The sequence below is a fragment of the Leptonychotes weddellii genome, chromosome 3 (genome assembly GCF_054177405.1).
Source record: "Leptonychotes weddellii isolate Sample4059 chromosome 3, ASM5417740v2, whole genome shotgun sequence".
Taxonomy (NCBI): domain Eukaryota; kingdom Metazoa; phylum Chordata; class Mammalia; order Carnivora; family Phocidae; genus Leptonychotes; species Leptonychotes weddellii.
In genome coordinates, this window is record NC_138371.1 from 17,358,188 (window position 1) to 17,372,045 (window position 13,858).

The window sequence follows — 13,858 nt, forward strand, 5'->3', positions numbered from 1 at the left end:
AGAATAAAGAGCCCAGAAAGAAGCCTAAGCGTAAATGGTCAATGATTTTCAACAAGGGGCACCAAGACTATCCAATGGGGAAAGGATAGTCGTTCAACAAATGGTGCGGGCAAACCAGATATCCACACGCACAGGAATGAACTTGGTCCCTTTCCTTACACTATATGCAAAAGTTGACTCAAAATGGGTCAAAGACCTACACAGGAGAGCTTCAACCATAAAACGCTTAGTAGACACGTAGAGGATATGTCTTATAACATTGGATTTGGCAATGATTCCTTTGATATGACACCGAGAGCACAGGTAAGAAAAGAATAAATAGATAATTGGATTTCAGCAACATTAAAAACTTGTGTGCATCAAAGGACACTATCAACAGAGTGGAAAGGGAAATCACAGAATAGGAGAAAATATTTTTAAATCAAATTTTATACAGTTTACTCTCCACAATATACAAAGAATTCCTACCATTCAACAACAAGAACAACAACAACAAAGACAGATTAATAACAAGTGTCGGCAATGATACGGAAATACTGGTGGGACCCCTGTGCATCATTGGTGGAAATGGAAATGGTGCAGCCACTGTGGAAAACAGTGCCTTGAAAGATGAAACAGAATTCCTATCTGATCCAGCGCCTCCATGTCTAAGTGTACACCCAAAAGAACTGAGAGCAGAGACTCAAACAGATGTTCGTACACTAATGTTCCTAGCGGCATTATTCACAGTTGCCAAAAGACAACAACCACCCAATGTCCATCAATGGATGATGGACAAACAAAATGTGGGGTATACATGCAGTGGAATATCGTTTGGTCTTAAAAATGAATGAGCTTCTGGTACAAGCTACAAACATGGGTGAGCCCTGAGAACATGATACGAAGTGAAAGAAGCCAGGCAAAAAGAGTGTATGATTCCAGTTATTGGAAACACCTGCAATAGTCAAGTTCATAGAGACAAGAACAAACAGTTGTTACTGGGGGCTGGGCAGAGGGGAAAATAGGAGGTAATTGTTTAATGGGTACACAATTCAGTTGGGGGTGATGAAGAGTTTCTGGAGATAGATAGTGGTGACAGTGGTACAACAGTGTGACTGAGCTTAATGTCACCAAACTCTACGTTTAAACTGGTAAAAATGGTCAGTTTTATGTTGTGTGTATCTTACTACAATGGAAAAAAAAAAAAAAACAACTAGTTCCCAAAAGACAAATTTTAGCAACTGAACCAATCGTGGAACCATCTACCTATAACTTCTTGTTCGGGGAGATAATTAAATGTCTTTTTTTTTCCTTTGTATAAGCCACTTTGAGTTGAGTATTTCATTACTTGCAACAAAAAGCATCTGAACTGCTACAGAGAAGTCAGGCAAGGGTGAACAGAGGTCCCGAACGTAGATTTATTTACAATAATTAAATCCCTTTGCTATCTATTGGGTGCACAGATAGAGAGAAGGATTGAAATCAAGAGAGAAGCCAGCCTTTCTTCCTCCTTCATCCCCAGCCCAAGCCTGTTGCTGCTGCACATGTACTATAGAAGGAGATATGTCCCGGGATCATCTAGTGCTTCTTATGTCTTTGGGTGAAACCAGAGTCAAGAGCGTCAAGGGTCAGTGTGTTTTACCAAATCAGCTGGACTGGGGAGCAGGAAGCCAGACAGCTCTGCTGAGCTCAACCAGTCGCCCCTACTTTGAGTCTTCACTCTCTTCTCTCTCCCACTCAAAACACACACACACACACACACGCCCATCATGCAGGACTGACAAAAGCACACCTTGCAGAATAGGGAAATGATTTCCACACAAAACCAAGGATTTGACTCATTGCTTGGGCAGTCTTTCCTGAGGGCCTGCCATCCCAGGGCTCTGGGACATGACAGAGCCTTACCCAGGCTGAGCTCCTGTTCACAGGCCTCATCCCTGCGGGGGCTTTGGCAGGAGGGGGTTGGGCTCAGAGCAGCCTACTAAGGAAGTAAGACTGCAAGGGGAGTCCAAGGGCACAGTCCCCAAGCTTTACCAGGTTCCGATCCCCTTCCTGTTAACAACTCTCCGATCACTAAATCAAAGAGACAGCTGCTGTGGTTCTGACCAAGAGGCCTCTCCAGGGAGGCAGGAGCAAACCTCTGAGCTGGGGTGCTCAAGGGGCAGGTAACTACCTCTCCTGACTCATGAAAGCACAAACAGGATTAATCCGGCCCCGCTAATCCCTTGTTCCAAGCCCATTCTGTGCCAGGCACTGTGCTAAGCTCAGGTTCAAGCTTGACTTAGCTGCTCTGGCCAAGCCTTCAGAGCAGCTTCTGATTCAGCAGGGGAACGTGTATTTACTGGAGGGAACACCCGAGTTGCCAGAGGGACCGGGGGTGTTCTGACCTGGCAGGGCGGATGGGCCAGATGGCTCCCTGAGATCATTGTCAGCGGGAGGAGGCCAAACCAAGTTTCACTCTGGTTCTGGGGCTCTCTCTTTCATTCTCTCTCTCTCCCTCCCTCTCTACCTCTCTCACATAAAGACAGTCTTGGCACAAATAACCTACCAACCAAGCCATCACTGGGAGGAGGCAAATCCAGGGCCTGTCTTTGAGTTGTTGATTTCTTTCTTCCCTCCGATGTTTCCAAGCCTGAGTCCCACTGTCAGGGCCCAGCTCCTTTCTGCCCAAAACTGCCTGCTCAGTCTGAGCCGGCCCCTCTTGCTTCTGAGATACACTGCCCTACTTACATGAACACCCTCCGTCTTGTTTCTCTGTCTCCCCAGTTTATGACGTCTTCCTCAACGCAGTCCCTCCTCATTGCAGGAATGGGCTCCCTTTGGTCACGAAATCGGAACAGCCTCCAGTGTCTCTTTGGGTGATATGAAGACGTACACCCAGGTGGCAAGTCACATTGAAATTCATCCCACATTGACCCACGTGGAAAACGGCCACCCTGCCATAGCAGAGCCAGAGGACACCTAGAGCTCCCCTCCACCCCCCGCCAACCCTTGCAATACACAAATGAGGAAACTGAGGCCCAAGCAAAGCAACTTGATCAAGATCTCGTGGCTGGGTAATAGTAGAGCTGGAATAAAAATGTCTAGTGCGGTTCATTTTTTCAGATATTTCGCTTTTCTAGTGGTGACACTTCAGGCACCTTCCAAATAGATGGGAAAATACATATAGGAACTTCCCAGAGCATTCCACTCCTATAGGTAGGGCTGGTCCACTTCTTCAGTGCCTACACTCATCTGATAGAGTCAAGGGCCAACTGAGGCTTGGGGCCCAGGTTTGGGAGCAGGCTCAGATGGGGTTACCCTATTCTGAGCTGGTACATAAGACAGTTAAAGTCGGACGGGGCTCCTGGGTGGCTCAGTCAGTGGGGCGTCTGACTCTTGATTTCAGCTCAGGTCATGATCTCAGGGACGTGGGATCGAGCCTTACGAGGGGGTCCGCACTCTCCCTCTCCCTCTGCCCACCCCACCCCCCCACTGCTCACACACCCACACATGTGCACACTCTCTCTCTAAAAGAAAAGAGACAGTTGGAGCCCGACACAAAATTCAGAGACAGGCAAAACAAGCCTCTATCAGGCAGGGTTCCATCAGAAAAGCAGGACCGCTTGGAGGAGAGATTCATTATAGGGATTTGACTGTATGCGATTGTGGAAGTGGGCTAAATAGTCTAGGTCAGGCTGTTGTCTTTGCTTCTGGTGCTGGGACCCGAAAGTGGCAGGATAGAGAGCCAAGGAGGAAAGATCCCATGAAGCAGACAAGAGTGAGGGCGAGCTGGAACTGCAAGGACAGACCGAAACCTGCGCCCGGTCTCTCGTGGCCTCCAAGTTCAACATGCAGACGGACTGCTGGAGATGCTGATGACTGCATCATGAAGGTCAGAACACACGAGGCTCAGGAGCAGGAGGTACGGCTGATTCAGCTGCTGCCCCACACTAACGAGAGGAGCCAGCAAATTAAGGACAGCAGAGACCAGTGTCTGGTGCCTTGCGCTGACCTTCCAGAGCATAAAAAAGAATGTCACTTCTGCTCCACTTTCCACCTTCCAAAGCTCACACAAAAGTCTCTTCTGGCTGACGCTAACGTGGAACTAGGCGAGAAAGGGAGGGAATTTGATGAAACATGATTCCAGCTTAACTAAATTGACTCATTGGAAATCTTTCAGGCAAACTTAAGTGCAGACTATAAAGAGAAAGAATGATCACCACCAACGTTTGAATAATGTTTATTTAGAGTTTGAATCTATCAGGGAGGAACACATTCGGGCTTTTGAGAGTACTGGGAATATTCTCTTTCTTTACCTAGATTATGGCTACCTGGGATTAGTTGTATTATTATTCTTAAAGCTATAGTCATTAGTTTTCAAGACCTGTAGTATGTGTCCTATTCACCTATTTTTATGCTTTTGATTAGTAAAATAAAGGAAAAATATGAAGAAAGTTACCAGAAGAACAAAGGGACAACTCTGGTCATTTGGAGGAACCACTGCAGGGAGCCAAGTGGAGGCTACTACATCCTATAGTTTTGGGGTCAGAATCCACCAGATTAGAAGACAATATTATCATGCACATTTGTAGCAGGGTAAATAGGTACAACCTTGAGAAAAGGCAATTTGATCATATCTATTTTAGTGCATATACCTTCTGATCCAGGAATTATACTTCTAGAAATCCACCCTATAGAAATACCCACATAGGTAGACAAATGTGTACAGGATATTTCATGGCGTTCTTTCTAAAACTCAAAGCTTAGAAACAACCTGAATGTTCAACAAGAGGGAAAGGGTCCAATAGACAGTGAAGGAGCATCCAGGCCATGGAATACATTGGATTCAGTGGTTTAAACACAAGGCAAAAATGTGGTGCTAAGTGGAAAAAGCCAGAACAGAAGACCACATATTGTATGATTCCACTGACATAAAATGTCTCAAAAAGACAAATCTATGGAGACAGAGAGCAGGTGCGTGGTAGGGTTGGGGAGGGGAGCAGGGAATGCTTGCAGACAGGCACAAGGCTTCTTTTAGGAGCAGTGGAAATATTCTAAATCTGGATTGTGGTAATAGTTGTACAACTCTGCAAACCTGCTAAAAAGTCATCACATGGTGTACTTAAAGCAGGTGAATTTTATGGTAGGTAAGTTATACTCAATAAAGCTGTTAAAAAAATCTTTAAAAAAATAATTAGTGATACAAGAGGACCTGGAAAGATCTTTAAGAAATAATGCTGGATGGGGGCGCTTGGGTGGCTCAGTCGTTAAGCGTCTGCCTTCGGCTCTGGTCATGGTCCCAGGGTCGTGGGATCGAGCCCCGCATCGGGCTCCCCGCTCCGCGGGAAGCCTGCTTCTCCCTCTCCCACTCCCGCTGCTTGTGTTCCCTCTCTCGCTGTATCTCTCTCTGTCAAATAAATAAAATCTTTAAAAAAAAAAAAAAGAAATAATGCTGGATGAAAAAGGAAAGTAGGGCAGTGTGTGTAGTAAATGGCTTATCCATGTGTGTAAAAACACATAACATAATAATAAAAAATATATATATAATAAGTGTTCAGGAAAACATCTGGGAGAATACACACAGTTGTTGAAAGGAGTTATAGTTAAAGAGAACTGGAGGGTAGAGTGATATGCAGGATTAATTCATACAGTTTTGCATTGTTTCAGTGTATTTGATTGGGGTGGACTTTTCTCCAAAATGCGGGAGCTGAGGCCTGACTGTCCGTGCAGGGGGCATGCCAGGCAGCACACATATCGGCCTCCTCACAGACAAGGGGTTAGGCTTTGTGGATATGTTTCTAGGCCTTTGTATTTTCTCAGTGAACAGTCCTTTTTTTTTTTTTTCCCACTTCATTTCTGGTAAAGTTGCTTTCGCAAAACGTCACCTTAGTCTCAAATGAGTTAAGCACCAAGGGGCCAGAAAAGAACTAGAGAGCGGTAAAGGCCATGAAGCAGTGTTTCTAAAAGTGTGCCATGTTTAAAATGGGCCCCTTGCTTCGAAGGCAGCTTTACGGACAACCCCTGAATGGATCGGAACCCCGGCAGAACCAGATGGCAGACTGGAGCTGGGCCAGGAGAGAGCGTTTTATCAAACTCGTGAGAGTTTAGTAAAGTGCGGAAAGAATTTGGGGAATGTAATGAGCAATGGTGCATTACCCCAGGGTCAGTAACAGCTGGGAGCTGTTAATGCCACTAGGCCTAAGGGGTGAGGCGAGGGTGCCATTACGTGGAGGAAGCTGTACGATGAGGGCTCCCTGGCAGGAGCCAATCCCAGCAACTAGCAGGGACAGAGCTGGGGGATGCCTGACTTGAAGCTCCTGCCCATCCATCTGCTGCAAGGGTTCCCATTGGCTGAACTCAGAATCCAGAGGACAGGGGAATCCATTGAGGTAGTCCATATCGGTCAGATTCCCAGGGCATAGAGCAGGGTAAGAAAGGCAGAGAGTGGACCTAGAGGACAAATGGAAGGTATCCGACTCACCACCCCAGCTTAAGGTTAATGTATGGTGAGGGTCGCAGTGCTACTGAATCTGAGTAGGTGAGGGTGGGTCCTGGGAATCTGGAGGCCCAGATGAGTCTGATCAAGACTCAAGTTTAAAACCCACTCCCCCAGAAGCAATGATGGCAGAGAGGCCCAAACTAGCAATGAGAAACGCACTGTTGGAATGAGAATTGTTTGTGAAGGTCAGTCTTTCCCTTACAGGTCTATATTCTACTTCCCCTCTCTCTCCATACTGTATGCTTCCACTCTCTAAGACCCTCCAACCCCTGCTGACCCTGAGCCCGAAGCAAGGTGGCCTTGCATTGCAGCCTCCTCCGGACCACTCTACCTGCCCAAGGTGGAACCAATGTGGGGATGGGGAGGGAATGTGGGGAGGAATGGAGATCCTGCCCCAACTCAAGGCCCCTCCCCCAGCAGCTTCAGAGACATTCACAAGTCACCTTCCCAGAGAAGACAGACACACAACTGATTTCTCAATAGAGTCTTGCAAAGTCTGATGTCAGACATGTTCCCCTGACCAAAAACAGCAGGGTCAGCTTCCTATCAAAGCTGGCTCTGTGCCAAGCCGACTCAGAGATGGGGTCAAACTCTTGAGTCCCATGAGGGGACCTGTCCCATGTTCTTCTCTACTCCACTACAGTAATAAGACCAGCTAACATTTCTAGAGGACTTTCTTGGATGGCCAGCATTATGCTAAGGGATTTACTACACTAGACTGCACAGCTGCCTATGACAATTTGGACAACTCTGCTGTCCCGTAAGTCCACACTTGAGTCTAACTCAGTTGCCAAAATGCAGGAGCATGACTCCCAGGGAGCTTCTGAAAGGCTCAGGAGTCTCAATGTCATAGGAGCTCCCAGGGACCAGGGTCAGGGTTGCACAAAAACCCTCTCTGTTTATGGGAAGATCCTGCTAACTCAGCCTAGGACACATACATATAAGTGTTATTCACATCATACTCTATGCAAATGGCACCCCTTAGGCTGTGCAGCGTCAAATCTGCCCATCTGTGAGTGGTGGCCCTGAACTGCCCTACCTAAATCTACACGGTCTGGGTGGAAGGGAGCTTAAAATATCCCCTTCTGGACTGAACTCCCCTTTTAACAGGTGAGTGACTTGAGACCAAGAACAGGTGGACACTTGCCAAAGGTCTTGAACTACAAGTGAAAGAAGCAGAACTAGACCCTGTTCTCTAGGTCCCTCATCCATTGCCGCCTTCACTATACCAGGAAGCATCCTGTCAAGTTGCTGGGGAACCTAATTCCCATAGGACTGACGGCAAGATTCATGAGAACGTGCCCCTGACCTTTTTCTTCTCGTACCTATAGATAAAGATCCAAGGGGAAGGAAAACCCAAAACTAGAGACTTAAAGGGCAGTCCTAAACTTACTTGTTCATTTATTTGCATCCATCACGAGAAGCCCATAAACATTTGGAGCTGGTCTAGATGGTAGATTTAGCTATTTAGGGATCTGGCCCCAGGGCTCACCACCTATAAGTAGGTTTAGTTTAGGTGGTAAGCCCTGGGACCAGATTCCTACATACACATCCCAACTCTAGTTAAACTCTTGTGCCTCAGTTTCCCCCTCTATAAAATAGACTAATTACAGAGCCAGCCTCATAAGGTAGTTTTAAAGATTAGATTAGTTAGTGAGCACGTATAAAGCACGAAGCTCAGCAAACGAGCAAAGGGAAAAAACAAGAGACAGAGGGAGACAAACCAAGAAGCAGATTCTTAATTATAGAGAACAAACTGATGGTTACCAGAAGGGCGGGGCGTGGGGGGATGGGTGAAATAAGTGATGGGGGTTAAGGAGTGTACTTGTCATGAGGAGCAGCGGACTTGTCATGAGGAGCAGTGGGCGATGTATGGAATTGTGGAATCACTGTACTGTACACCAGAAACTAACACAGCACTGTATGTTAACTAACCGGAATTAAAATTAAAAATTTTGCTTCAACTTCACAGATGTAGTAATTTGGGCTAAACTGTATGCACAGCAACACTGATGCAAAGTTCAAATGAGCTCCCAGCTAGAGTGTCAATATGAAATGACCACAACGACCATCAACTTAGCTGCTGTATAAAGGTGGTGACATTTTTTTTTTTAAGATTTTATTTATTTATTTGAGACAGAGAGAATGAGAGAGAGAGCACATGAGAGGGGGGAGGGTCAGAGGGAGAAGCAGACTCCCTGCCGAGCAGGGAGCCCGATGCGGGACTCGATCCCGGGACTCCAGGATCATGACCTGAGCCGAAGGCAGTCGCTTAACCGACTGAGCCACCCAGGCGCCCAAAGGTGGTGACATTTTGAAAATCTGTCCTGCGACCCAATCTGTTCTGCTTTTAGCCATCCATTTTCTTATATCTGCTAATAAGTCAGATTAGGCAGTTTTTATCTAGGAAGTCAGAACTGCATAAACTTTCAGAAGACTAATCTTAAATCACACAGCTTCCTGAGGGCTGACACTCACGGGACCCTGATGAACAGCGGAGAACATGCTGTCATTGGAGAAAGCCAGTGTGGTATGTTCTCTTTCCCATCATATGCCTGGATCCTGCCCAGAAAAATATTTGCATGCGGTAGATGGAGACTAATTAGCTGTTCTGTTCATTCATTTAAAAGTTGATCAATCCCTGTTTTAGACCTCACTCTTCCCCTGACTTTAAATAAGAAGAGGTAAACAGGTTCAGTGTCTACCCCCAAGACCATATGGTCTAATGGAGAAACACAGGGAATCAATTAACACAACCCAAATGCAATAAGCATTTGAATCAAGGTATGCAATGGCTTTATGGGAACACGTGGAGGGACTCATAACTCAATGTAGGGAGGCTTTCAAAACAGTCTAGCTTGTGAACTAACTTTTGAGGGGTGAATAGAATTTAACAGATGATGCAGGAAAGGGCATCCAGTGAAAGGGAATAGTAGACACAAAAGCTCAGTGATGAGCTTCTTTGAGACTTCTTTGAGGTTATCATCCAAGCCTCCCTTCTCCAAGCTCTGTGTGTTCTACCAGAAGCTGCTTCCATGGCCAAAGCTGGGCCAATCAGAGTTGCTTTTCTGGAAATGGAAGGCTGGGATGTTACTTGGGATTTTCAATTGACCTGGGGTGATGTAAACTTGTGCAGTAGCTGTGGGCAGAAAGAAGCAGAGAAAGCTGGTATGCCTGGAAAGAGGAGTGAAACAGAACTGCTAAATGTAGTAGAGATGAAAAATCAGTAGTCCCCAAAGAGAGATAGCCCAAGAAAAGAGCTACCTTCCTGTTCCTTGTTCTTTTCCCTCTTGGAATCTCCTGACCCTTAGGGTCCGTCAGATGACCCTTGGATCCTTCCACTAAATTCCTTTTAGGCGTCAGTCTCTTTAAAGCAGATTTCTATTACTTACAAGCAAAGAAATCTAGACTAAGGCAGACAGCATGATGTATTAGGGGAAATTTAAGGAAAACAGTCTGGCCAAAGCAAAGGTCATAACAGATGTGGGATAAGATAAATAGGACCAGGCCAGAAGGCAGAGCCAAACCTCAGAGGACCTTGAATGCTATGCCAAAAGTTGGAGCTTTATCCCACAGGCAACAGGAGATCTGGAAAAGCTTTCAGCAGATGAATATGCAAACGGATCGTTCCCTGAGTGGTGTGTGAATGGACCACAATGGCTAGAGGTTCAGGCAGGAGTCCAGTCAGGAGGCTATAGCAGAAATGGTGAGAGTCTGGGCAAAGTAATGACAATGCGAGTGGAGTTTAAGAGCTCTTTAAGAGCAAGACAACAGGAGTTAGCCATCAGGGATCGGGGTAGGGCAGCGAGAAAGAGGGAGTGGGTCAAAAAGATTTCTTCCACTCATAGCTTGGACTAACAGCTTGAAGAAAGTAGGTTTTGGAGAGAAGATACTGGCTTTCATTTTGGATTTATGGTTACATCCGAGTAGGCATGTCAATGTGCATTGGAAAATTTAGCTCGGGAAGCCCAAGAGAAATGGCTAGCTTAGAAACACATTTTTGAAGATCATTTTCACTGAGGTGGCAGATCACTAAAGCCACAGGGGTAGATAACATCACCCAGGGGAAGCTGATAATAGAGAAAGGGCAGGAAAAGGGGGGCAATGGAATCTGGAAGAAAACCAGCATTTAAGGGTCTGGGAGAGGAAGAGGAGCCTTCCAAAGAGACTGAAAAGAAGACAAAGATACAGGAGGAAAGCAGGAGCCCAGGGAAAATAAACCTTTAAGAAGGAGGAAGTGAGGAAGTGAGGCGTGTGGAGAAATAGCTCTCCTATGTTACTGGTGGGACTGAAAATCTAACCATCATTTTCTTCTTGAGCTCCCTCTTTGTCTACAACCAGTATAAGGACACCCAATGAGCAAGCTGTGATTTGGCACCTCAAGGAACCTCTCTGGGACCCTCTTCCCACCTGTCCCTTTAAGGCTCCTTGGCTTTCTTGTCAAGCTGGCCTGCATCCCTCTGCCAATTCCAGCCTGGCGACCTAGAAAGAACAGGGCCAGTTTCCCTGAGTGAGTGTGTTGCTTGCACCAGCAAAACTTCCCAGCGTTTTTCATTTTCTCTCCCAGCCCAACCCCCAAACCCTTAGGTGAGAATCCATGGGCCAGAGTCCATAGTCTTAACCACAGTGTCCACTCCCATTGCCCCCAATACTGACTCATTACGCTCTGCAGGCCCATGGACTTTACTCTTGTCCCATAGAAATGAGCTCATTTCCTAAAAGGCCCTTGGCCTCTTGTTCCTTTCAAGTGTGCTCAGACTTACATGAACCCCCAGAGTGGCCCAGTTCAGGTTCCCTGAGACTCTGCTAAATGTCCCTCATCTCCCTTCATAGGCTTGAAGAGTCCCTTGAGCCATGAGACTTAGATCTCAGCTGCAAAGTGGAGCAGAGAAATAGGACCATAGCTGACAGGGATGTGGTGGGGTCAAGGGAGGCTTATTATAAGAAAGGAGCTTGTATGCTAATGGGAATGATTCAGAAGAAGAGAAAAAAATGGTTGTTGTAGGAACATGAAACTAGACCATTGATCCCCTTTCCAAGTTCTGTCCTTTCATCTCAGAGCTGCCCAATGCCTATGAAAGTGGTTTATCCCAACTCTCCTATTAGCCCCTTGCCCTCTCGACATCATGCAGGAAGCACTGCCATTAAAGTTAGAAGGTTTGGGGATACTTGCCAGTTCTTCAGCTGACTCACCCTCCCAAGACTCTCTGCTATGGTAATAATGTCTGCCATTTGTCAAAGCCCTGGTCTATTTCAAGAGTCTGGCATATATTACCTTGAACCTTGACAAGCATTTAATGTTACCATCCCTTCAAGGACACAGGGGTTCAGAGAAGTTAAGTTATTTGCTCAAGATCATAGAAGTCAAGATAGACCAAGACCCAGCCTGACTCAGGGCGCCTGGGTGGCTCAGTCGTTAAGCGTCTGCCTTTGGCTCAGGTCATGATCCCAGGGTCCTGGGATCGAGCCCCACATCAGACTCCCTGCTCGGCGGGAAGCCTGCGTCTCCCTCTCCCACTCCGCTTGCTTGTGTTCCTGTTCTTGCTACCTCTCTCTCTGTCAAATAAATAAATAAAATCTTAAAAAAAAAAAGACCCAGCCTGACTCAAATCCTTACCATGGCTCTCGCTCTACTGCAGTGCTTCTTCACGTACCATGAGCAGTTGAGAGCTCAGACTCTGAAAGCACTTAGTCCTTGATTTAATCTCCAGTTTTGCCACTTATCTGCTGCTGTGTTATCTTGAGCGAGGTACTTAATCTCCTTGGCTCTTATTTCCCTTATCTGTAAAATGGGAATAATAGTAATTCCTACCATAAAGTCTCGGTGAACATTAAATGAAATCATGAATGTAAGAAGTGTCTTTCATAGTGCCTGGCACAGATTAGGTTTTCAATTAGCAGACACATCTGTTAGTGACAGGCTAAGCTGACATGTCAGACAGCTGCATGCAAGCTTCTCATGACCTTGAGAAGTTAACCTCTGAGCCTCATGGCTCAGAAAAAGAGTCTTCTGTGTGAGGGAATGATTCCAACCATTCTTGTTCTAGGCTTAGTGCCTGGAAGAAAAGTATTTCCCTCACCCAGGGGTATTTGCCCTTTTTCCAGAGGGCCTGCCTACCCCAAATAATGAATTGCTGACAGATAAGAAAAGAAAGTATTAGAAGGGGAGGAGGAAGAAAGGAGGAAGGAGGGGAGAGCAGGAGAAAGAAGGGAGGCCTTTCCAGAACCACTCATGTTAGACCTGGTCAGCAGCTTCCTGGAAAGCACAAAGAATTGGCTTTCTATGATGTATCTAATCACTAATGATCGTGATCTGAGCAAAGATGAAAAAGTTTCTATCAAGTCATGGAACTCTACATCTGCACAAATATGGATGCATTTGTACATCTCAGTAGACTCTTAGATTTAGATCACCTCCTGGAACTGGAAGGGCGCTTACCTAATCAGATCTCATTTCAATAAAGAAGAAACTGAGTTTCAGAAAGTTTTAGTGAATGTTCAAAGTCACACAGCTGCTAAGTCTTTCTTTTCTTTTCTTTCTCTTTAATTAGAAGTATTTCCCCCAAATCTTCAGATTGAGCTTGTGGTACATTACGACCCCCAGATAGACCTCTTTGTTCTGATCACCATGACACTATAGGAAATTTCATGAACTCTTCACACATTCTCCATTCACAAGTTTCCTTTATCCCCTCAGTTTCACTTCTACAGGATATGCCCTCATCTTAAGGATTGAACACAAAGTTGGGCACATAGTAGACATTTGATACATAATCGGTTAACTGGTTATTTGATTCTTACTCATTCATGTATGTTTTCTAAAACACGCTGGTCAATGTACACAGGGAATAGTGCGTGCTAAGTATCATCAGGATCCCAGCCAAGAGGAGTGCACAGAACACTGGCAAACTGGGGAGCCCTGCACTGCATGCTTAGTCTCCCTCCACCCTCCACCCTTTCAAAGCTGGAGCAAAGCCAGCTCTTTCAGGAAGACAGCCTTGTTTACAACATGGGAACCAACAGAGGTACGGATATGGCCTCATATTTCTGTTGGGCAATACAACTTCTTCCCATGTCGGAAGTAACCGGATTTCTTCAGAAGTACCTTCCTACTTACTTTCTCTATCTTACTTCTCCCACCCTCCCACCCCCCCCAGTCTGAACCTGGCTAAAAGAAGGGGGTGATAATTCTGGGATAATGCAATATCACTCACCTCCAACACACACATACGCATCCACACTGTGAGTTAACTAGAAATCTGATCAATGCCTTTTCCAGGTTGACATTTAAGATGTATTGGGAGAAAGTTTTAACAGTGCTTATCTTTTTTTTTTTTTAATTTTTTTAATTTTTATTTTTTTTAAAGATTTTATTTATTTATTTGAGAGAGAGAGAAT

General features: G+C 45.7%; 1 long non-coding RNA gene across 1 annotated transcript; it reads left to right on the forward strand.

The window, feature by feature from the left end:
• The first annotated feature begins 6 nt into the window (after positions 1-6).
• On the forward strand, positions 7-3,073 carry LOC115937110 (uncharacterized). Its single transcript, XR_014143383.1, has 2 exons — positions 7-1,606; positions 2,786-3,073. It is a non-coding gene; the product is annotated as an uncharacterized LOC115937110 (long non-coding RNA).
• Positions 3,074-13,858: the final 10,785 nt, after the last annotated feature.